Genomic DNA, 24,433 nt, shown 5'->3' with positions numbered 1-24,433 from the left:
ATAGGCAGAGGCTAACAGCATAAGGGCAACAAAAAGGTGGTCACAGAAGGCAGAGGAGTTATAATCGGACTGCTTCAAGTTGGTGGACAGGGCCTTGTTCAAGGACTCAGAGGACCTGAATGCATTCACCATGGCAGTCACAGACTAAAGACAGCTGTATAATGAATATGCCTCAGCTGAGTGTACCCCACAAAACCATTCAGATTCTTCCCCAACCAGAAGCCCTGGATGAAGTCTCCTGAGGGTTAGATCGGTGGAATTCAGGACTGGCTTTTCAGGAAAGTACAAGTGGTCCAGATATGACCTCCAGAGAGCAATCTCTCATGCAAAGTGGCAATTCCGGGCTAAACTTGAATCACGGAGGAGGCTCAATAACTGGCAGGGCTTGAATGCCATCACTTCCTACAAAGCAAAACCAAGCAACATAAATAACAAAAAGGTTTCACTCCCAGATGAGTTCAGTGCCTTTTAAGTTTGCTTTGACTGACAGAACATGGAGGCACCTTCAGAAACTCTGACAACTCTCTGATTTCAGTCTCTGAGGCTGAGTGAGAGCATCCTTCTGGAGGGTGAATCCACAGAAAGCATCTGGCCCAGATGCCATATCTTGCTGAGCACTGAAGACATTTACGAATCAATTGGCTGGAGTGCTTATGAACACCTTCAACCTCTCACTTTGACAGTCTGAGATAAACACCTGCTTTTAGCAGGCTTCAATCATACCGGTACCCAAGAAGAAGATGATAACTTACCTCGATGACTATCATTAAGTAGCATTTACATCCACTGTGATGAAGTGCTCTTAGAGGTTGACCATGAAGCATATCAACTACTGCCTGAGGAGTTCAAATTCAAGTTTATTGTCATCTGTCCACACATATATACAATGAAATGGAACAGTGTTCCTCCAGACCACGGTGCACTCACATAGTACATATAGTAAACCAAAATCTTATAGTATAAATGTTCATAAAATATGATTTAAAATGCATGTAGTAACGTGCAGCACAGGTAAACATCACGGTAAACAGCTCACTGACCTAGTGATGAGACCTTGGTGGTGGCAGAGTATTCACTAGTCTCACAGCCTGAGGGAAGAAGCTGTTACCCGGTCTGGCAGTCTGGTCTTGACACTCCTGTAGCTCCTTGCAGAAGGTAGTGAACCAAAGAGATCGTGGGATGCGTGCAGTGTTCTCTCTAAGCTGTGCGGTGCACAGCCGCGCAGTAACTGAAATGCTCCTGTGCGTGTAGCGTTTGTTGTTGCACAGCTGGACTAAAGACAGAGGAGAAAAGGTTTATGAAAGGTGGAAGCTTTCCCTTGTTGCACTTTACATCATCATCAGGTGCCATGCCCAGTTTGAGCTCTGACTGCCATGGCCCACACACTCCTGTTTCGGGTCAAGTGGATCAATTCATTACTTCATTATACCCTTCAATTAATAAATAAAATCAAAATATGTGGTTTTTCAATTTTCATTTTACAATTTTCATATAGTATGCATATTGCCAAAAAAAAAATTGAAAGTGCCACACAGTTTTTAGCTTGTGTAAAAATTTCCTTGCTCAGGGCAAGGACTGGTCCATGCAGCTGTAAGAAAAAATTAGAAGGATCTTTGAATGGGTGGTAGGGATGCTTAACAATGTTTCGGGCCCTTTGTCGGTAGTTATCCCGGTAAATATCACAAATAGGGAGTGAGGGAGACTGCAATAATCCTCTCAGTGGTCTTTACTTTTCTATTGCAGTCTGATGCTTTGCAGCTTTCCTACCACACATGATGGTGTGAATTACTTGATAGTAGTACTGTGGAAAGTTGTTAGAATGGGGGTGTGGAGTCTTGAACGCCTCAATCTCCTCAGAAAGTGTAGGTACAGCTGTGCCTTCTTGACTGATGCGGAGGTGCTATGGATCCAGGTTAGATCATCTATTTTATGCACACCGAGGAACTTTGTGCTCTTCACTCTTTCCACAGCAGAGCTTTTCATGTGCAATGGAGAGTGCTTCCTGAAGTGCACAATCACCTATTTTATCTTGTCTATGTTGAGACTCAGGTTGTTATTGTTGCACCATTTTACAACCCTCTCTCTGCCTTCTCTCTCTTTGCCAACTCATTGTTGTTAATGAAGCCAACCAGTGTTGTATCATCGGGAAATTTGATGATGTGGTTTGGGCTGAATCTGGCAGGGCGGTTGTGAGTGGGCATTGTGAATAGCAGTGGAGTGAGCACACAACCCTGGGGACTGTGGTGCTCAGTGTGATGGAGCTTGAGATGTTGCTGCCAACTCGGACTGACTGTGGTCTTTCCATAAGATCCAGTTACAAAGAGGGGTGTTGAGTCCCAGTGAGGACAGTTTACTCACCAGTCTCTGAGGGATGATCATGGGACTCAACACCCCTCTTTGTAACTGGATCTTATGGAAAGACCACAGTCAGTCCGAGTTGGCAGCAACATCTCAGCTGAAGTTAATGAAAAACATCCTGGCATATGAGATATATGAGTCCTGATGAAGGGTCTCGGCCTGAAACTTCGACTGTACCTCTTCCTAGAGATGCTGCCTGGCCTGCTGCGTTCACCAGCAACTTTTATGTGTGTTGCTTGAAATTCCAGCATCTGCAGATTTCCTTGTGCTGGCATATGAGATGTCATTTTCTAGATGGGACAGGACGAAGCAGAGGGCTGAGGTTATGACATCATCTGTGGTCTGGTTTAAATGGTAGGTGAACTGGAAATGGTCCAATGTAACTGGAAGGTGGGATTTTATATGATCCATTACTAGCCACTCAAAGCACTTCATGATTATTGAATTCATGCCACAGGACAGTAATAATTTCAGCCTGTTATGGTTGCTCCCTGGGGTGCTGGAATGATGGCGGCTGCCTTTAAGCCTGCAAGGACAGTGGACTGTTTCAGAGACACATTAAAGGTGTCCATTAAGAAATCTGTTACCTGGGCTGCAGAGTCCCTCGGCACCTGACCAGGTATACTGTCCAGCCCTGCAGTTCTACGTGGGTTTACCCTGGCTCGGGTTCACTGAACCCCGGCTGCAGCTAGGCAGGCTGCCTGTTCCCCAGGGAGAGAGGGGGCCTGGAGTGACCTGAAGCTGCTCCTATTTGCCTACTAGAAAAACAGGTTAACAGCATATGATATTTCATTTGTCCTTCGCTCAGCTCAGAAACACCTGGAGAATGAAGATGCATGAATCAAGATGCTCTGCGTTGACTACAATTAAGCATCAAAAATATCATCCCCTCGAAACTCATCGCTGGGCTCCAGCCAAGACTAGGGCTTCGACACCTCACAATGCAATTGGATCTTTATTTCTTTACTTGCAGATCCCATTCAGTATGGATTGGCAACAACTTCTCCTCCACAATCACAATCAGTAGAGGTGCACCACTGGACTGTGTGGTTAGCCCCCTGCTTTACTCACTTTATGCCTATGATTGTGTGGCTAAGTAAAGCCCCAAAGTCCTATTTAAGTTTGCTGATTTACATTGTTGTTGGCCCAATCAATGGTGCTGATGAATCAGCATATTAAGGGGAGATTGAAAGTTTAGTTGAATGGTGCAACACCAGCCTCTCACTCAACGTCAGCAAAACCAAAGAGTTGATTATCTTGGAGGAAGAAGCTGGAGGTCCCTGAGTCAGTCCTCACTGGGGGATCAGTAGTGGAGAGGGCCAGTAGTTTCAAGTTTCTTGTGATTATTACGTTAGTGGATCTGTCCTGGGATCAGCATGTAAGTACCATCACAAAGAAGGTACAGGAGCACCTCTGTGTTCTTTGATGTTTGTGTAAATTCAGTATGCATGTCACCAAAAGCTTTGACAAACTTCTACAGATACACATTAGAGAGTATCCTGACTGGTTGCACCCAGCATAGTATGGAAGCAACAAGGGCCAGGAAGAGAAAATCTGACAGAAAGCGGTAGATGAGGCTCACACCATCACCGGCTAGGCCGCCCACACCATTCAGCACATTTAAAAGGAATGGAGCCACAAGAAAACAGCACCCATCATCAAGGGCCACCACAATCCAGGCCATGCTCTCTTCATGCTACTTCCATTAGGCAGGAGGTATAGAAGCCTTAGGTCCCACACCACATATTCAGGAGCAGTTATTCTCCGGCAACTGTCAGGCTCCTGAATTGGCACAGATAACTTCACTCACCACAACTCTGAACTGATAATACAACATACAGGTATAATTTCAAGGACTCCATAACTCATGTTCTCAGTATTATATTGCACAGAAATAGAAGTGTAAAAATAGAAAAGTGGCCACTTTTGTATCTCATGATCTTCTGTTGCTGTAACCCATCCACCTAAGGTTCGATGTGTTATGCATTCAGACATATTCTTCTGTACACCACCATTGCAACATGTGATTATTTGAGTTACTATTGTCAGCTTGAACCAGTCTGACCTTTTCATTAACAATCCATTTACATCCACAGACCTGCCACCCACTGGGTGTTGCTTGTTTTTCACACCATCCTTTGTAAACTCTAGAGATTGTTGTGTGTGAAAATCCCAGGAGTTCAGCAGTTCCTGAGACACTCAAACCACCATATTTGGCACCAATAATCATTCCATGGACAAAGCCACTTAGATCATATTTCTTCCTCATTATGATGTTTGGTCTAAAGAACAACTGAACCTTGTGATCATGTTGTGGACACATGATTGGCTGATTTGTATTTGAATTAACAAATAAAGTGTAATAAAGTGGCCACTGCTTGTATATATACTTTGATGATAAACATGAGAAATTCTGCAAATGCTGCAAATCCAAAGCAACACACCCAAAATGTTGGAGGAACCAATCAGGTCAGGCAGCACCTGTGGAAATAAAGAAACAGTTGACATCTCGGGCTGAGACCTTTCTTCAGGACTGGAAAGAAAGGGAGAAGATGCCAGAATAAAAAGGTGGAGGGTAGAGGAAGGAGGATAGCTAGAAAGTGATAGGCGAAGCCAGGTGGATGGGAAAGGTAAAGAGCTAGAGAAGAAGGAATCTGATAGGAGAGGAGAGCTGACCATAGGAGAAGGGGACCCAAGGAAAGGTAATAGGCAGGTGAAAAGATGTATGAGGCCAAAGTGGAGAAGAGAAGAATGAAGGGATCAAAGGGAGAGAATACCAGAAGAAAAAATTGATATTCATGCCATCAGGTTGGAGGCTATCTGGACAGAATATAAGATGTTGTTCCTCCACCCTGAGGGTGGCCTCATCATGGCACAAGAGGAAACTATGGACTGACATGTTGGAACAGAAATGGGAATTGGAATTAAAATGTTTGGCCACCGGGAAGTTCCGCTTTTGGCAGATGGAGAGGAGGAGCTCAACAAAGCAGTCCCCCAATTTACAATGGCTCTCATCAATGCAGAGGAGGCTGCATCAGGAGCACAAGACACAATAGATGACCCCCAGCAGATTCACAGATGAAGTGTTGCCTCACCTGGAAAGTCTACTCGGGACTTTGAATGGAGGTGAGGGAGGAGGTGAATGGGCAGGTGTAGCACTTTGGCTGCTTGCAAGGATAAGTGCTTGGAGAGACAAGGGAATCATTGTGAGTGAAGGGAACAATTCCGGTGGAAAGCGGAGATGGGGAGGTAAAGATGTATTTGTAAGAGGATCCCTTTGGAGATGGTGGAAGTTGTGGAGAATGATGTGTTGGATGCAGACTCATGGGGTGGTAGGTGAGTACAGGAGGAACACTAACGTGGTTACGGCAGCGGGAAAATGGGGTGAGTGTGGATGTTCAGGAAATAGAACAGATGTGGGTGGGGCAGCAACGAAGTTATGGCGGCAGGAAAATGGGATGAGTGCAGATGTTCGGGAAATGGAACAGATGTAGGCGGGGGCAGCATCAATGGTGTAAGAAGGTAAACCCTGTTCTTTGAAAAAGGAGAACATAAAGGATGTTGGTTGACAGTTTGTCTCCAGAGATACAGACAGAGAGATTGAAAAAGGGAGGGAGGTGTCAGAAATTGACCAAGTGAATTTAAAGGCAGGTTGGAAGTTGGAGGCAAATTTGAAATTGACGAGCCACATCATGCATCCACTTTGACATTTATTTGATCAGACAAGAATCTAGAAAAGGAATATTAAATTATTCTCACAAAAGAGCAAAGCTTTCAGACGTCTGTTGGCTATTGCCTTCGAGGTAACATTGCTTCATTAATATTGATTTCAGACTATACTTCATTTGGCTGCTCAAGGATTCATTTAGAACCTTTCAAATTTCTGATACTTATAGTGAAGTTACATCAGCACTTGCACAAAGGCGCACAAACATTCCTCTGCTCTAATTATAGCAATTTTAATTTTAGCAATAATTGTATCTTCATTACAGAGACACTGCCATAACCTGCAAAACAGGATGTGGGAGGCATTATTCACTGAATGACTTCAATTTACCTTGCAGTTGTCAAATAATCTCACTGATTTGTGTATTCTTAAATCTTGCTACCATCTGAATTGCCCAAATGGCCTAAATTTAAATGGTATGTTTGTCTAAAATCTGTTGATTCCTGTTTGGACACTGTTGAAGATGACAACATATTTAGAGAATGGTGTTTCAAACTTGTGTGAATGCTGACCATGTCCTTTTGATTCCTCTGATTTGCAATCATACAAATCAGTACTTGCCAAATGGAACTAAATGCTCATTATTATTTTCCACAATCATCGGTAAGTTTGGATTCTGCCCGTTTTGGTGTATCATATATTACATCTGTCTGAAAGGCTTTAAACTCTCCTGAGAGATCTTGAGGGTGTTTATACTCTTGTAAAGGACAGGCATCTGAATTGCTTCTTAAAAGGATTATTATGATAGACCAATCTGCATTGGATAAATCTGAAGCGCTACTGAGTTGCCTTCAGTGAGTAACCTAAAAGTCATGTTGTGTCACGCTACACCATGGATATGGAATATAATATGAATTTGTGTGATCTGCAGAAGTTGAAATATTATTTTCTTCTACTATGAACACCTCTTTAAAAGAAAAAACGAGCATAAATAAATAATTGTCAGTACAGCTGACCAGATATACCAATGTTCTCATTTTGCTATTCCTGTTTATGAACCAGAGTTTTAGGAGCTAGGCTGAGAAGTGGCAGATGGACTTCAACCCAGATAAATGTAGGTCCAATTTGAGGACAGAATATAATATAAATGGTAAGAGTCTTAGCAGTGTGGAGGATCTGGGAGATCTTGGGGTCCACGTTGATAGGACACTCAAAGCTGCTGCACAGGTTGATAGTGTTGTTAAGAAAGCATATGGTGTGTTGGCATTCATTGACCATGGGATTGAGTTCAAGAGACGAGAGATAATGTTGCAGCTATATAGGACCCTGGTCAGACCCCACTTGGAGTACTGTGCTTAATTCTGGTCACCTCACTACAGGAAGGACATGGAAACCATAGCAAGGGTGCAGAGGAGATTTACAAGGATGTTGCCTGGATTGGGGAGCATGCCTTATGAGAATAGGTTGAGTGAACTCGACCTTTTTTCCTTGGAGCGACGGAGTATGAGAGGTGACCTGATAGAGGTATACAAAATGATGAGGGGCATTGATCGTGTGGATAGCCAGAGGCTTTGTCCCAGGGCTGAAATGGCTAACACGAGAGGGCATAGTTTTAAGGTGCTTGGAAGTAGGTACAAGGGGGATGTCAGAGGCAAGTTTTTCCACAAAGACAGTGGTGAGTGCCAAGGGGATGTCAGGGGTTAGTTTTTCACACAGAGAATGGTGGGTGCATGGAATGCACTACCGGCGGTGGTGGTGGAAGCGGGTACAATAGGGTCTTATAAGAGCCTCTTGGATGGGTACATGGAGCTTAGAAAAATAGAGGGCTATGCGCTAGGGAAATTCTAGGCAGTTTCTAGGATAGGTTACATGGTCAGCGCAACATTGTGGGCTGAAAGGCCTGTAATGTGCTGTAAATTTCTATGTTCTATGTTCTATCTCTCCTTTGGGAGTACACTGCCATTACATTTGGTGCCAGTGGATTTTGGAGCATTTTTGCTTGGTGTCTCCATGAAAGTCAAATCAACTATGAGGATTTTTGTGCTTGACAGCTTAGACTTAGCTCTTTCATCCCTCAAAGTTATCCATAAGTTCATAAATAAAAATACGCTGAAGTTGCAGTGTCTTGATCAGTTTTTCTGCTTGACAATATAATCACTTGTATGGTCAGCAAAACAAAAGAGATGGCCATTGACTTCTGGAAGGGGAGGGGGCAGAGCACAGGCTCCTATTTGCATCAATGGCACCAAGATCAAGAGGGTTGAGAGCTTCAAGTTCCTAGCATAGCTTGTCCTGGTCCAACCACATAAATACCACGCCGAGGAAGTGCACAGCATCTACACTTCCTTGGGAGGCTAAAGAAATTTGTCATGTCCCCTTTGACGTTCACCAATTTTTATCAATGCAACATAGAAAATATCCTACGCTGATGCATCCTGACTTTGTATGCCAACTACCTTGCTCAAGACAGCAAAAAACTGCAGAGAGTTGTTGACACAGCTCAGCACATTAGTGTACAGGAACCGGCTTCCCCTCCCTGGACTCTCGCTACATTTCGGACTTTCTCAATAAAGTAGACAGCATATTTTAAGTACTCACATAACCCAGACAATCTCTCTTCTCCTCATTTCCACCATAAAGACATATCAAAGTGGAAAGCTATACCCCAGGCTCATGGACAACTTTTATCCTATTGTATTAAGACTATTGCATGGTCGCCTAGAATATTAGGATGGACATTTGCCCTCATCTTCTTATGTCCTTGCACCTGACAGTACTATACTTTCTCTGTAACTGTTACACTTTATTCTGCATGTTTATTTCTTCCTGTACTCGATGAATTTGTGGATGTTTAACCAGCCAAAAACTTTCACTGTACATCAAAGATTCAAAAGTTTCAAAGTACATTTATTATCTAGGTATGTAGAGTACTGTGCAAAATCCTTTGCTATAGATCTAATAGTGGTAATTTTATGTCCTGTATTACACTCTACTCCTGCTGCAAAAAAACCCAAATTCCATGACATATGTGAGTGATGATAAACCTGATTCTGAAACAGATCTCTTTTGTAGACTGAGAGTGGGAAGGGGGCAGGAAGAGGGAAATCATGGTTGAGACATAGGGGATGGAAAGGGGAGGGAGCAGGAGGCACCAGCGAGACGTTCTGTAATGATCAATAAACCCATTTTTTGGAATCAAATTACTTCACCTGGTGTCTCAGGGCTGGGTCAGCACCCATGCCAATCCCTGCCCCAGCACTCCTTTCTCTGCCACCTATCCCACACGCATAATGTGGCACTCCACCCTCGCCATTCCCAACATCCTTTTCTCCCCCCAGATTTACAAACATGTTCTCCATTCCATTCTGACAGATATAGTACTGTGCAAATGCCTTAAGCAGCCAAATCATCTCTATGTGTATGTGCTTAAGACTTTTGCACTGTACTGTATACAGCATACAACCCGAAATTCATCTTCCCACAAGCAGCTATGAAACAAAGAAACACCATGGACCCCATTTAAAGAAAAACTCAAGCATCCAACATCCGAAGAAAACAAATCGCACAGACAGCAAACCATGAGTGAATAACACACAGAATATTAAATATCAAACTGCAGAGTGCTGGTTTGTTTGTTGACTGTAGGCCATAATATTTAAACAATAATTGATCAGATTACCAATTTAAATTGCTTACTGTTCCCCTTCCCTCCATTTACATGGAAAATCAGAGGAGGAGAGGATCAGCAACTTTCATTCGTAGGTGTGATTTTACAGAGGACCTGTCCTGGGCCCAAAAGGTAAGTGCAATTACAAACGAAGCATGGCAGCACCTCTATTTCCTTAGGAGTTTGTGAAGATTCGACATGATACCTAAAACTTCGATAAGCTTCTATAGCTGTATGGCAGAGAGTTTATTGACTGGCTGCATCACAGCCTAGTGTGGAAATGCCAATGCCCTTGAATGGAAAGACCCACAAAAAGTATTGGATACGACCCACAGGTAAAGCCCTCCCCACCACTGAGCACATCTGCGTGGAACATGGTCACAGGAAAGCAGCACTGACCATCAGGGACCCCCTCTACCCACGTCATGTTCTCTTCTCACTGCTGCCATCAGGATGAAGGTACAGGAACCTCAGGACTCTCACCACCAGGTTCAGGAACAGTTATTACCCCTCAACCATCAGGCTCTTGAACTAAAAGGGACAACTTTCAACATCACTTGACCTATCACTGATATGTTCCCACAACCTATGGACTCACTTTCAAGGTTTCTTCGTCTCATGTGCTTGATATCTATTGCTTATTTATTATTGTTATTTCTTTTTTAAAGGTACAGTTTGTTGTCCTCTGCACTCTGGTTGAATGGTCTAGTTGGGTGCTCTTTCATTGATTCTGTTATACGTATTATTCTATAGATTTACTGAGTATGTGCACAAGAAAATAAATATCAGGTTTGTATATGGTGACACATATGTACTTTACTTTGAAATTTGAACATGCACTTAAATTTATGTTACATGAAAGGTCTGTAGGTTGAAATAGAAAAATATCTCTGAAAATGAGTTATCTTTGGTTTTGTTCAACAGCCAAATTACTGACTACGTGATTTCACTTGGTGCTAATTTCTGTGAATAAAATTGTTTCCTGCAGCACTGTTTGGGATAATTTGATGCTTTTACATTTTCATCACTATCCTCCATGTTAATACCGTGGACTGTGGAAAAATATCTTCATTCTTTCCTTGCGGATGGGATATGAAGGATTCACAAGCCTTGTTAAACTCCCCAGGCTACGTATGAAGCTTGCTTCTGCTTGAGCCAGCACTTTGTTTTCTATTCTGCCAAAACACTACCACAACAGTCATGTCGATATTGTGCTTGCAATTTACAACCACAGTTTTCCATTATGTCACAGATGACACTGGCTTTTTTTATTTTAAATTGATTTGAACCGTTTACATTCTACTGCAGCACTCCCCACCATTAAGCACATCTACATGTGGCGATGTTGCAGGAAACCAGCATCCAGCATCAGGGGCTGCAACCACTTAGGGCATGCTTTATTTTCACTGCTGCCATCAGTTCGGAGGTACAGGAGCCTCAGGGCCCACACCACCAGGTTCAGGATCAGTTATTACCCCTCACCATCGTGCTCTCGAACTAGAGGGGATAACTTCATCCACCTCATCACTGAACTGTTCCCAGAACCTATGGACTCACTTTCAAGGACTTTTCATCTTATGTTTTCGATATTTACTGCTTGTTTATTTACCTTTTTGTGTTTGCACAATTTGTTGTCTTTTGCAGATCAGTTGTTTCTCTGTCCTGTTGGGTGCCGTCTTTCATTGGTTCTATTGTTTTTCTTGTATTACTGTGAATTCCTGCAAGAAAAAGAATCGCAGGATTGTATATGGCGACATATATGTACTTTAATAATGTATTTACTTTGAACTTAAGTGAGTCTGCTGATGCCTGTGCATGTATCTGGCAGTTTTGACATGTAGAGCAATTTTCTGCCAATTTTACGACTATTACCTCACAGCTATGGGAGTTTCACCAGGGTCCCATGATGAGCAAGATGCAGCGGTGTTCTCAGGAGATGTAAAAATAATTTCTGTCTTTCTTATGACTTTCCCACCTGCGGTATATCCAAAGAATATACTTGTTACTAGTGGCATCGTATTTTGATTGAACCTTGGATTTTGCAAGGAGTTCTGGTAAATCCCAACAACATTAATATCTGCAGTGTACCTGAACTTCAGATCACAGGGAAAAGGGATTGTTGACATATCAGGTAGAGACCCTACATCCTGAGTTTATACAGCAATTTGTTTTTATTTGAGAAAGATGATGGTTGCATTATTGATACACCTTAACTACAAAACATTTACATACATTATATAACTATACCATCATGAAGGTAACAAATAGTAATGGTGCACATCTTTTTTTTTATACCATAACCTTAATTCTATATTCTGTGTGTGTATATATAAAAGTATATATAGTCTATGGTTTGTTGTTTCATATTCTATGTGTTGTTCGTTTGCTTGCACAATTTGTTCTTTTCTTGCATGTTGGGTGTTTGATGTCTTTTCGAATGGATTCCATGGAGTTTCTTGCTTTTGCATGAGGACGAATCTCAGAGTTGTATTCTGTACACATACTCTGATAGTAAATGTACTTTGAATCTTTGGATTTTTTTCACTTTGAATCTGTAGGCAGCCTCATGCCCTGGTGAGATAGGGCACGCCCTTCCTAGCATGCAAAGCCAGCTCCGGTGGAGTGCGTGGTTGAGAACCAACAGCCAGGAGGGTGGTCTGCAACATTCCATGGAGAGTGAAGAGCCTGGCAAGCCACAGGACAAACCAGGATCAGCCACTGCAACCAAAGAAGACTCCATTTGTGATGCAAACAACAGGAATTCTGCAGATGCTGGAAATTCAAGCAACACACATCAAAGTTGCTGGTGAACGCAGCAGGCCAGGCAGCAGCTCTAGGAAGAGGTACAGTCGACTTTTCAGGCCGAGACCCTGAAACGTCGACTGTACCTCTTCCTAGAGATGCTGCCTGGCCTGCTGCGTTCACCTGCAATTTCCATTTGTGATGCTTGTTCATACCAGAGGACTCGTACTTCCAAGGTTGAGAGAGTGGAACTAACCCAGTGCAATGGCTTTTCCACTTTTAAAAACTCTCCTGCATAGTTTTCCCATCATCGTTGGACATGACCCACAACCACCACCACCAGCACCACAATATTCTGTAGGAGATTAGATGAAAAAGTACATAGGTGTATATTAAAAATTGAGGAGGAAATTATGTTTGAACAGATGATAAAGAGCCAATAAGATTTGCCAAGAAAGCAACAATGAAAGAAAACATAAGACAGAAAGAATAGGTATTTGTGATTAAAACCCAGCACTACAGAATGAAAGCAAAGACATTTAATAGAAAGTGCATATTTTGTTTTCATTTTCACCTTAAAGAAATATTACAGGAAATGAACTGGCATCAGCAAATTGATCAATGGCTTTACTGAGTTATAATAATGCTGTCCCACATTGGCTTATTCTTAACATCAGGGTTTCAGATTCAGAGATTATACACATATACGCGATATATTTTTCGGCACATTTACAAATATGTGAACTATGATCGGCAACATTCATTTACCATCAAATGAGTGAGCTTTATTGCACTTTATGTCGCAAATTGTAATTTAAATCAAGCATCAAAGGAGTTTGTAGAGTATGCATTTACATATAGTAGTTTATAATATTATTCCGAAATCTAGTAATAAGGAAACTAAGTGGTTACTTCATTTGCATCGACTTGCCTACTCTGACTGAAAAAAAAGTGTTACTATTACAGTAATTACCTAGCAGTCGATTGGTTTGCCGCGGGGGTGTCTCATTACGTCAAAGAGTGGGAACTTCCGATTGGCTGTCGTGTTGTCAGGGCCGATGACGGGGGATGAATTAGTTGGTGATTGGTCAGGCTCTTCGGCAGGAGGCTGTCAGTGTGGGAACGCCATATTTGTTGTCGTGTCAGAGTCCGGAGCTGCGGCAGTAACGGAAGAAGGCTTCGGAGGCCGGAGCCGCGGCGCGGATTGCCTTACCATCGGCACTCCAGGTGGAAACTAAACCGCGTGGTTTTATCACCTTGAGAAATTTTCGAGAGCGAGTAGCCGCTGGCGCTGCACTGCTGATATTCGAGCTGAAGCTGTGACGGTTCTGTCCTGACTGGGAGATGGTGCAACCCTGACCAGGACTTGGTCCGGGCTGCAGCTGGAACTGGGAGCGAAGGCTGGGGCCGGGCTGAATGAGGTGAGGTTGCGCTGTTCCTTGGTGAGGTGTTTTCTTCGCACAATTTACCATCCATCCCACTCCGTCCACCAAGTCCACTTTCACCCGGCAATGGAACAGGATGCAGGCCGAGGGCTATACCTCGTCCCTCCTCTCCTCTCTCCTCTCCTGGCTTTCTCCTTGACCAGTTGATCGTGCCTGTTTCTATAATGCATTTAATATTTACGCAGCGTCGTTACTTTGTGTATGACATGCTCTGCTGGAATCCCATCTATGTTTGTCATTGTTATGCAGATGCGACCTTTTGACTACTGCGCTGATATTATCAAAACATGCTAATAATTTCACCAGATCAATGCTATTGTTAATCCTAATGTGATTTCATATTAAACTGCAGTAGATGTTGCAATAAAATATTTTGCATATGGTGATGCGAATGTCAGTTTTCTATATACTAGTTACATTTGTGTCATCTTTGGAAGAGCACCACGAATGGTATTTGATAACAAAATCCAGTTCCGAATGGTAAAAGACAAACGAAATATTTAAAGGTTCCGTTCTGATGGAAGCCAAGTGCTTAGTAAAACATTTTAAATACAATAGCGTTTGATAACGAGGATATATACCTTATCAGTACAGTATACAGATAGTTAGTTGCCACAACATAGCAAAGTTCAACAAACCATTTTTTAAAAACTGTAGTATATGTAATTTTCCATAAGGATTACTAATATGGCATCAAAGTAACTGAGCAAAATTTTGAATGAAAAGTATGAGTTCTTTAACTGTACAGTACAGGTTGAGTACTCCTTGGGGCCAGAAGTGTTTTGGATTTAATGAAATATATTGGATCGGCATAGTTTCCTACACTGAATTTATGTGCTGTCGGTAAGCAGTCTTTCTCTTATAGTTGTACTTAACAGCAAAAATTATTACATAATGTGGCGAGGCGGAGAAAAGTCTCTATCACAGGAGGTGTAAGGCACTCCTTTCTTACACTAGCTTGCATGTCACCTTTGGGCAAGGTGTAGCACCTGCTTAGCCCCCCAGTCAGGATCACATGAAGCCATGGGAGCAGTTGGTGGATGGTCGAATGAATAGCTGGTGCATATCACAAGATCCTGGTTATGTAACCACTGACACCAGGCAGACAATCTCTGAAGAGTATTGATAATGGCTGGGGTCACCTGTCTTGTAAAGACACTGCCCAGAAGAAGGTAATTGCAAATCACCTCTGAAGAAAAAATTGCCAAGAACAATCATGCTCTTAGAAAGACCATGATCACCCACGTCATATGACACGGCACATAACAGACAAACTAATATAATGAAAATATATTGTGTGCAGGGTAACAAAAACAGCACAGCAGCATCGGGAGAATACCTGAATCAGCCGTTAAACAACAACAAACAGCGGCAGTCTTTCAGTCTCCACATAAGATGCAGTGTTTTGATTAAAAGATCACAGTACACTGTATTTGTATTTTACTTTATTTTAGGTTTTATGTGGGTATAAAAACAATCAGCATTGTAAACTTGTTCTGTTATTGGATTTTCATCTTGAAAAAATGAATGGATTTCTATATGGCTTTGTGATCAACAGATGCTTTAAAAATTTAATGCTGTGCTTTTTAATTTTCTGCAAACAGCTTGTGAGTATTTACAATTGCCTTCAATTTTCAGTGTGTTGTGATAGATCTTTGCTTATTTCACAATTGCAATACCATTGATCGTCATATGTTCAGTCCAACACTGACAAATCGACTCTTTCAATACACCATCGAGATATTTATTTTATGCATTATGCAGTGGTTTGCTATTTTTCATTAACCTCTATTCATTACATATGTGAGGTCACTTCTCAGAACTGTCTGTGATGCGCAGAGACCTGCGTATCACCTTCTCAGTGCCTTGTGAAATTTTCCCATTTGTGACATCATGTCAGTGCTCAAAATTTTGGATTTTGGAGGTTTTCAGATTTTAAAAGTTTGGATAAGGGGTACTTAACCTGTATGAGGTACTGGGGGTTGTAATGGAGACTCAAAATGGTATGAGATCAAGGCGAAGCAAGAAACAGAACTGAAATATTAGCTGATTCTCAATCCTTTGATACTGCCTGATTTGCGTATTTCTAGAAATGTTTTTATTTCAGATTTCCAGCTTCTGCATTTGTTTCGTTTTCAGTGGAACCTGCATCTCCCTTGTATAAGTTACCTGCAACCCCTTTTATCGTGGGGGATTTGGATAACTTACTTGATTTGCCAAACTGAAAAAATACAGGATAGGAATGTATTTAGGAATTCAACTTAAAACTCATTGTTGGAAATTCCATGTATTTTCCACATGGGACAATAAAGAAATAAAATACAAGGAAGAACAGTTTGCTTAAATTAAAATAGAATCATGTTGATGGAAAATAAATTTTATTTATTTAGAGACATACCACTGAGCCAATGAGCCTGTGCCGCCCAATTACACAGTAAATTGAAACACAAGAAAATCTGCAGGTGCTGAAAATCCAGAGAGAAACACACAAAATGCTGGAGGAACTCAGCAGGTCAGGCAGCATGTATGGAAGAGAGTAAGCAGTTGATGTTTTGGGCTGAGACCTTTCATCAGTCGTGAGCAAATTCAGTGTTGGAGTGTATCAGAAGATTGGTATAGAATTCAAATAGTATGACTATATTGCTGCCTTATGAACTATTGAAATTCTTCTGTTTCAGAATCAGTTTATTATCGTGAAATTTGTTTAAAATACAGGCAACCCCTGCATTAAGGCTGTTCTGGTTACAGAAATATACTCCTGCAGAATTTGAAAATCATTACTCAGAAATAAGAGTTGCAGAATGAAATTTGTTCTCACGAGATCTGTGTGGAAAGAAATAAATAAATTACAGAAATTTGTTCTTCACCTCCTGTTTCTTAACACATTGGCAGGTGTCACAGCTTCATAATGGAGAAACTAGCAACAGAACCTGTTTTCTCCACCCCTTCCACTCCCTTAATTGCTTGTAAAAAAATACAATTCATTATACACAGTAAAGTTAGTATTAGCGATGTTGATGTACTTTGTTCATTTATAGTAACACACACAAAGTGCTGGAGAAACTCAGCAGGTCAGGGAGCATTGATGGAAATGAGTAAACAGTCAATGTTCCAGGCTGAGGCCTTTGAAAAGGTCTGGAAGAAGCCAGAACAAGATGGTGAGGGAGGGGAAGGAGTACAAGCTGGATGGTGGTAGGTGAAGCAGGTGGGTGGGGAATGGGCTCGATGTAAGGAGCTGTGAGGTGATGGGTGGGAAAGGTAAAGAGCTGGAGAGGAATGAATCTGATAGGAGAGGAGTGTCAGTCATGGGAGAAAGGCACTCCAGTGGGAGGTGATAGGCAGGTGAGGAGAAGAGAAGGGGCAAGAGGGGATCCAGAATGAGGAGTGGAAGAAGAGGGAAGGGGGAGGGGGAAAATTTATTAAATATTAGAGAAATTGATGTTCATGCCATCAGGTTAGAGCTACCCAGGCGGAATATGTGGTGTTGCTTTTCCTACCTCAGAGTGATCTCGGTGTGGCGGTAGAGAAGGCCATGGGCCAATATGTCAGAATGGGAATGGGCATTGTAATTAAAATGGTCGGCCATCAGGAAATCCTGCTTTTTCTGCATGGAGTGAAGGTGCTCAACAAAGCGAACCCCCAGTCTATGCCTGGTCTCATTTGACGGCCCCCAACACATTTGCAGGTGAAGTGTTGCCTCACTTGGAAAGACTGTTTGGGGTCCTGAATGGAAGTGAGGGAGAAGGTGAATGGACAGGTGTAGCACTCTTCCGCTTGCAAGGATAAGTGCCAGGAGGGAGGTTAGTGGGGATGGAATCATGGAGGGAGCATTTGCTGCAGATAGCAGATTGGGTGTGGGGAAGAAATAAAGATGTGTTTGCTGGTAGAATCCTATTGAAGATAGTGGAAGCTGTGGGTCATTCATGCCCTTCTAGAAAAGAAACCTGTGATTATTTCCTCGTGTAGCTTTAATATGATTCCAATCCAGCAATGTAGTTTACTTTTAATTATTTTCTCAAATGTCGTACTGCTTTCAGGGAACTATTAAAGATATATATCTTGGCTTTACCTGTGATATCCATATCTTCTGGCAAATAAATTAATCACAAGCTGGTTCTATTTATTTTTTGGATAAGTTTTATTTAGAAAATAATATTTAGGGATACAGAATGCATGAAATTTGATACACATATGGCAAATAAAGCATCCTCAAGAGAAGGTGGCATTTGTAATGTTTAGATTTGAGAGCTTTTTGGCAATGGATATTTCCTAGTTTATAGGTTTGAGGCAATTAGTCAATAACTCCATTATCAAATTGAGGATGCATTATATCTACCTTTTTCTATGATCTTAATTATCTTAACACATTATCTTCAATATTCTGGTTGAATGTTAATTATTGCTTTTAGGTGTTGCAATTATCAGAACTCAGCAGGTCAGGCAGCGTCTGCTGAAATGAACAAAGATTGGCTGTTTCGGGCTGAGACCTTTCTTCAGGACTGGAAGGGAGGGAGAAGATGCCAGAATAAAAAGGTGTGGGAAGGAGAAGGAGGATTAGCTAAAAGGTGATAGGTGAATCCAGATGGGTGGGAAAGGTAAAGGAGTGGAGAGAAAGGAATCTGGTAGGAGAGTAGAGTGGATCATAGGAGAAAGGGAAGAAGGAGGGACACCAGGGGGAGGCGATAGGCAGGTGAGGAGAAGAGGTAAGAGGCCTGAGTGTGGAATGGAAGAAGAACAAAGGGGGAAAGAAATAAAATTACCGGAAGGAGAAGTTCAAGGTAGAGGCTACTCTGATGGAATATGAGGTGTTGCTCCTCTACCCTGAGCGTGGCCTCATCATGGCAAAAGAAGGTTGTGGATGGACATGTTGGAATAGGAGTGGGGATAGGAAGTAAAATGGTTGTTCACCAGGGAATTCCGCTTCGGCAGATGAGGCGGAAGTGCTCTCCCAATTTATGTCGGGTTTCACCAATGTAGGGAGACTGCATTGGGAGCACTAGATACAATAGACAAACCCAACAGATTCACAGGTAAATTGTTGCCTCACGTGTAAGGACTATTTGGGAAACTGAATGGAGGCAAGGGAAGAGGTGAGTGGGCAGACATAGCATTTCAGTCGCGTGCAGGAGTGTGTGCCAGGAGGGAGATTAGTGGAGAGGGACGAACAGACAAGGGAATTACAGGGGCGGGGGGGGCAATCCTGGTGAAAAGTGGAGAGGGGTGAGTAAAGATGTGTTTGGTGGTAGTATCCCACTGAAGATGACAATTTGTGAACAATAATGTTTTGTATGTGGATGCACATGGAGTGGTAGGTGAGGTCAAGAAGAACACTATCCTTGTTAAGGCAGCAGGAAGATGGGGTGAATGCAGATGTTCAGAAAATGGAAGAGACGCAGGTGAGGGCAGCAACAATGATGGAGGAAGGGAAACCGGTTCATTAAAGAAAGGAAACGTGGTGGAGATGAAGGAACTGAGAAAAGGGAATAGCGTTTTTATAGGGGAAGAGGTATAGTCGAGATTACCCAGGTGGAGACAGATCGAGACAGGGGAGGGAGGGCGGGGTGCAAGTTGGAGCCAAAGTTGATGAAATTGAGGAGCTCAGCATAGGTGCATGAAGCAGCACCAATGCAGTCTTCAGTGTAGCGCAGGAAGAGTTGGGGAGCATAACCAGTGAAGACTGTTCTATGTAGCCAATGAAAACACAGGCATAGCTGTGGCCCACGTGGGTGCCCCGGCTACCCTTCGAGTTTGAAGAAAGTGGGAGGATCCAAAAGACAAATTGTTGAAGGTGAAGACCAGTTCTTCCAGACAGGGATGGTGGTGGTGGAAGGGAACTGATCGGGTCTTATGTTGAGAAAGAAGCAGAGAGCTTTGAGGCCTTCTTGATGAGGATTAGAATTGTATAGGACTGGACATCCATGGTGAAAATGAGACAGTCAGGGCCAAGGAATTGAAAGTAATTGAGGGGATCGAAAACATGTGAGGTGTTGCAGATATAGTTGAGAAGGGAGTGAACCAAGTGGGATAGAATGGAGTTGAAGTTGTGGACACTAGTTTAGTAGGGCAGGACAATGTGTCTACCCAGATGGTCAGGTTTGTGGATCTTGGGTAGGAAATAGCAGTGAGTTCGGTGGCAGTGGATGTGAGTTCTTCAGAGTTGATGAGGTCAATGATGGTGTCGGAGACAATTTTCTGATGGTACGGCGTGGGGCTCTTTTCAAGAGTTAGGCAAGAGGAGGTGTCTGAGAGTTGCAGCCTGATGCCAGCAAGGTAGTAGTCAGTCTGACGCAGCACTGCCATTTTCTAAGTGTTTGTTGGTAAGGGTATGATTGGTGTGGAGGGCTCTCAATTTAAAGTTTTGGTGGTTCCAAAGAAAAGCTTATATATCTATTCAAATATACATGAAAATATGTTAGTGTAGTTTAGGGATATTTTAAACTAAGGTCCAAACCACAGTTGGGTTCATGGGACTCAAAGTCTTCAAATTATTAGAATTTGTTGATTATTGAACTTTCAGGTTTTTCTTTGCATTATTTTAACTATAAATGTTTTCTGCAATGTCAGCAACCTCTGTTTGCAAGGAAATCTTGTTGACATTTGAAAATGACTGTTGCAGGTCAAGTGAAAGAATTTTATTGATGTAAATTGTTAATATGTCCAAAAAGTGGAAACATTTTTTTGATCTCAAGAATTGTTGGATTAGCACAATAGCTTTTCCACTGTTGTCTCATTCCACATTAAGTTGATACATTACAAGCATATGGCTAATGGGAGCAGTGAATGTGCTGACAGTACAGTAATGCAAAACAAAAGCTGCGGCACTAGAACTACTGGATATCTCAACAAACAGGCCAGGAGTGATTAAGCTTATCTCCAGAAATCATAGCACAAAACGCTGGATGCACAGGCTTTCACTGTCAATAAATTTAGTTAAAATAGACAAGCAGATTATATTTTATGCCCATGGCTAATTAAACCTATTGTTCTGATATGTTGTCTTAAGTTTGAAAAGCAAAAAGTACATTAGATCAAGAAGTCCCAAGCATTTGCAGTCAGTTAAATACTATAGGAGCTAGTGTAACTAATTTGATAAAACATCATGGACTCGAAACAGAAGTACAATGAAGTAACCATTTGACCTGTTTTGACCAGGTTGTTTAAGGGTTATTTAATTTTAAGTGTTCAAATCAATGATAACTGATGATGTGTTAATGTTAAGTGGTCGAATAACACAAAATATCAGTGTTGAAGCTGATGCTACTACGGCTCAGTGTATTTAAATTAAGTAAGTGGTGCAAGAATAAAGATATAAAAAGTAGTGGAGCAACACACAAAACTTGCTGGTGAACGCAGCAGGCCAGGCAGCAACTCCAGGAAGAGGTACAGTGGACATTTCGGGCCGAGACCCTTCGTCAGGACTAACTGAAAGAAGAGCTAGTGAGAGATTTGAAAGTGGGAGGGGAAGGGAGAGATCCAAAATGACAGGAGAAAACAGGAGGGGGAGGGATGGAGCCAAGAGCTCTGTCTGGCGCCTTGAATAGTAGTGAGGGAGGAAGTGTAAAGGCATGTGTAGCACTTGTTCCGCTTACAAGGATAAGTGCCGGGAGGGGGATTGGTGGGGAGGGATGGGGGGACGAATGGACAAGGGAGTCGTGTAGGGAGCGATCCCTGCGGAAAGCAGAGGGGGGGTGAGGGAAAGATGTGTTTAGTGGTGGGATCCCGTTGGAGGTGGTGGAAGTTACGGAGAATTATATGTTGGACCCGGAGGCTGGTGGGGTGGTAGGTGAGGACAAAGGGAACGCTATTCCTAGTGGGGTGGCGGGAGGATGGGGGGAGAGCAGGTGTGCGTGAAATGGGAGAGATATGTTTGAGAGCAGAGTTGATGGTGGAGGAAGGGAAGCCCATTTCTTTAAAAAAGGACACCTCCTTCATCCTGGAATGAAAAGCCTCATCCTGAGAGCAGATGCGGCGGAGACGGAGGAATTGCGAGAAGGGGGTGGCATTTTTGCAAGAGACGGGGTGAGAAGAGGAATAGTCCAGATAGCTGTGAGAGTCCGTAGGCTTATAGTAGACATCAGTAGATAAGCTGTCTCCAGAGATAGAGACAGAAAGATCTAGAAAGGGGACGGAGGTGTTGGAAATGGACCAGGTAAACTTGAGGGCAGGGTGAAAGTTGGAGGCAAACTTAATGAAGTCAATGAGCTCGGCATGCGTGCAGGAAGCAGTAGTGGGGTAGTGTTCATAGGTTCAATGTCCCTTCAGAAATTGGATGGCAGAGGGGAAGAAGCTGTTCCTGAATCGTTTGAGTGTGTGCCTTCAGGCTTATGTACCTCCTTTCTGATGTAGACAGGGCATGTTCTGGGTGTTGTAGACCCAGAACAGTTTGTGCTGTGATTTCAGCAGCTGTAGAGGACAATTACTTACATTGTCTACAGGTATTTGAGAATAGATTTGATGGTTTTGAATCTCTGATATCCCTTATATCAGTTTGTTTATACACAATTTCTATGGGTCTTTTGAATTCCTTCTTGCTCTTAATAGCTGAACAAATGGTTTTGGTGTGGCAGTTTGCTTTCTGATACATGTCAACAAAGGAATGTTAGGTACCTGCTGGTAATCCTCCTCTTCCCACCCGCCCTCTCCTTCACCATTCCCCATTCCTTTCCCCTCTCTCACCTTATCTCCTTGCCTGCCCATCACCTCCCTTTGGTGCTGCTCCCCGCTTTTCTTTCTTCCATGGACTTCTGTTCTCCTGTTGGACTCTCCCTTCCCCAGCCCTGTATCTCTTTCACCAATCAACTTCCCAACTTTTTACTTCATCCCCTCCCTCCCAGTTTCACCTATCATCTTGTGTTTCTCTGTCTCCTCCCTCACCTTTTAAATCTACTCATTTTTTTTCTTTCCAGTCCTGCGAAGGGTCTTGGCCTGAGACATCATCTGTACTTTTTCCCTATAGACGCTGCCTGCCCTGCTGAGTTCCTCTAGCATTTTGTGTGTGTTGCTTGGATTTCCAGTATCTGCAGATTTTCTCTTGTTTGTAATGTTGGGTAAAATTGGTTTTGAAATGTACGTAAATTCATCCGTTCACACTGCACTTACTATGCCCTAGTAGTAGAAACAAACCTGGCTGTGAAAGCTTTTTTGTCAGCACTTTTTATACACATGAGCTTCAGAGATACATCTTTTTAAGTAACAGTGTGATTCTCAGTGCATTAGAAGATTTTAAATTTACATATTTATACCACATTCTTATTTTTCACAAAGATTTCTGTGGAATGTTTGACTGACTATTAAGAAAACAAATGAATATTAAAGGTGAAGTTATTTAAGTAGCTTGATTGTTGTGTAGCAGACAATTCTACAGTTGAAATTATTTCGCCATCCTTTGCTATTTTTGTTTATACACTGCACTGGTGATATCATCCACCTCATGATCTATTTAGAATTGCACTATGAAATATCAAGACATAACTTGCAATTCAGTATTTAAGATCAAGCATTTAGGACAGATTTTCTTAATAGTAAATGTGCATTCCAACACTTAATGCTGTAGATCCTTACGATGCTTTAAAAATAATCATTTTTCTGGATCTGCCCATTCTTCTTTGCCTTACGAAGCTGGTGGTAAGATGATAAGCTTCTACCTTGAACTACTGCAGCCCTTAAGGTGAAAACAATGCTACCACGATTTAGACTACGGGAAGGATGTAATTATGCTCTCAAAGTGATGTTGACAGGAAATGTATCATAATCAAGAGTGATGTTCTTCATTAATTGTTGGACGATTGAGAATCCCAATTTTTGAAATATATTTCATTTGGATGTTGAGGTGTGTTGTTGCTACAGAAGGTAGAGTTTGTCACTCCGGAATGGAGACTTTCTCTTTCCTTCATGGATTTGACTTGGAGAACCATTGTACTGACTATCCTTCAGTAATAATGCTTATACTGAATCCTGGGGATCATGCAGAAACATCATCAGAATAAAGGGAACATCTTCCACGAAGTTGCACCGACCTGCATTCAACTCTTGCGCTTGAGTCTAAAAGTTTCATTAGTTGGCCACTCTATCTGGATGCCTAAGAATCATCTTCTTTGTTAGATTCTGTTTTCCTAGCCCTCTGTTTCTTAGCCAAAAGAAATTATACTAGGACGAGATGAAGCCTTATTTTGAGAGGTCATAAACCTGTGATATCCAAGAATAAATAATATTTTGCATTGTGTTCAGGGGGCCTTTGAAAATATTCATGAACTGTCTGTTTTAGGACTTTGGTGCTGGAGTGGCCTGCTCAGCTATATTGAGCTTTTTGTTATAACTTCAGTACTGAGAATGGTAAAGTCATAGATTTGCACAACAGGAAATAGGCCCTTCAGTCCACCGTAACCATACCAAGCTCTTTTTCCATCTAACTAATCCTATTTGCCTTTACTTAGTCCACACACTCTGTGTTTTGCCTATGCAGATTCCTGTGTATATTCCTTCTCCTCCAGTGGTGAGTTATCCATATCATTCACTCATTGTAGTTTAAAAAAAACTTTCTCAAGTGTGTTTTAA

General features: G+C 42.2%; 1 protein-coding gene and 1 long non-coding RNA gene across 6 annotated transcripts in view; one reads left to right on the top strand and one right to left on the bottom strand.

Annotated features, from left to right (window-relative positions):
• Positions 1-1,020: 1,020 nt before the first annotated feature.
• LOC140185828 (uncharacterized) lies at positions 1,021-13,451 on the bottom strand. Its single transcript, XR_011882736.1, has 3 exons — positions 13,408-13,451; positions 11,302-11,410; positions 1,021-1,273 (listed from the first exon to the last, which is right to left on the bottom strand). It is a non-coding gene; the product is annotated as an uncharacterized lncRNA (long non-coding RNA).
• Positions 13,452-13,549: 98 nt separating this feature from the next.
• Positions 13,550-24,433, top strand: part of ccdc186 (coiled-coil domain-containing protein 186) — a 112,918-nt gene continuing 102,034 nt past the window's right edge. For all 5 annotated transcript variants that reach the window (XM_072239579.1, XM_072239576.1, XM_072239578.1 and 2 more), the window contains exon 1: positions 13,550-13,855. The gene's annotated coding sequence lies outside the window, so the exon portion shown is untranslated. The remainder of the gene's footprint in view (positions 13,856-24,433) is intronic.

This window comes from Mobula birostris, chromosome 21 (genome assembly GCF_030028105.1).
Source record: "Mobula birostris isolate sMobBir1 chromosome 21, sMobBir1.hap1, whole genome shotgun sequence".
In the NCBI taxonomy this organism is placed as follows: domain Eukaryota; kingdom Metazoa; phylum Chordata; class Chondrichthyes; order Myliobatiformes; family Myliobatidae; genus Mobula; species Mobula birostris.
The sequence above is the reverse complement of the archived record's forward strand: the minus strand, read 5'-3'. Positions and strand labels throughout refer to the sequence as shown.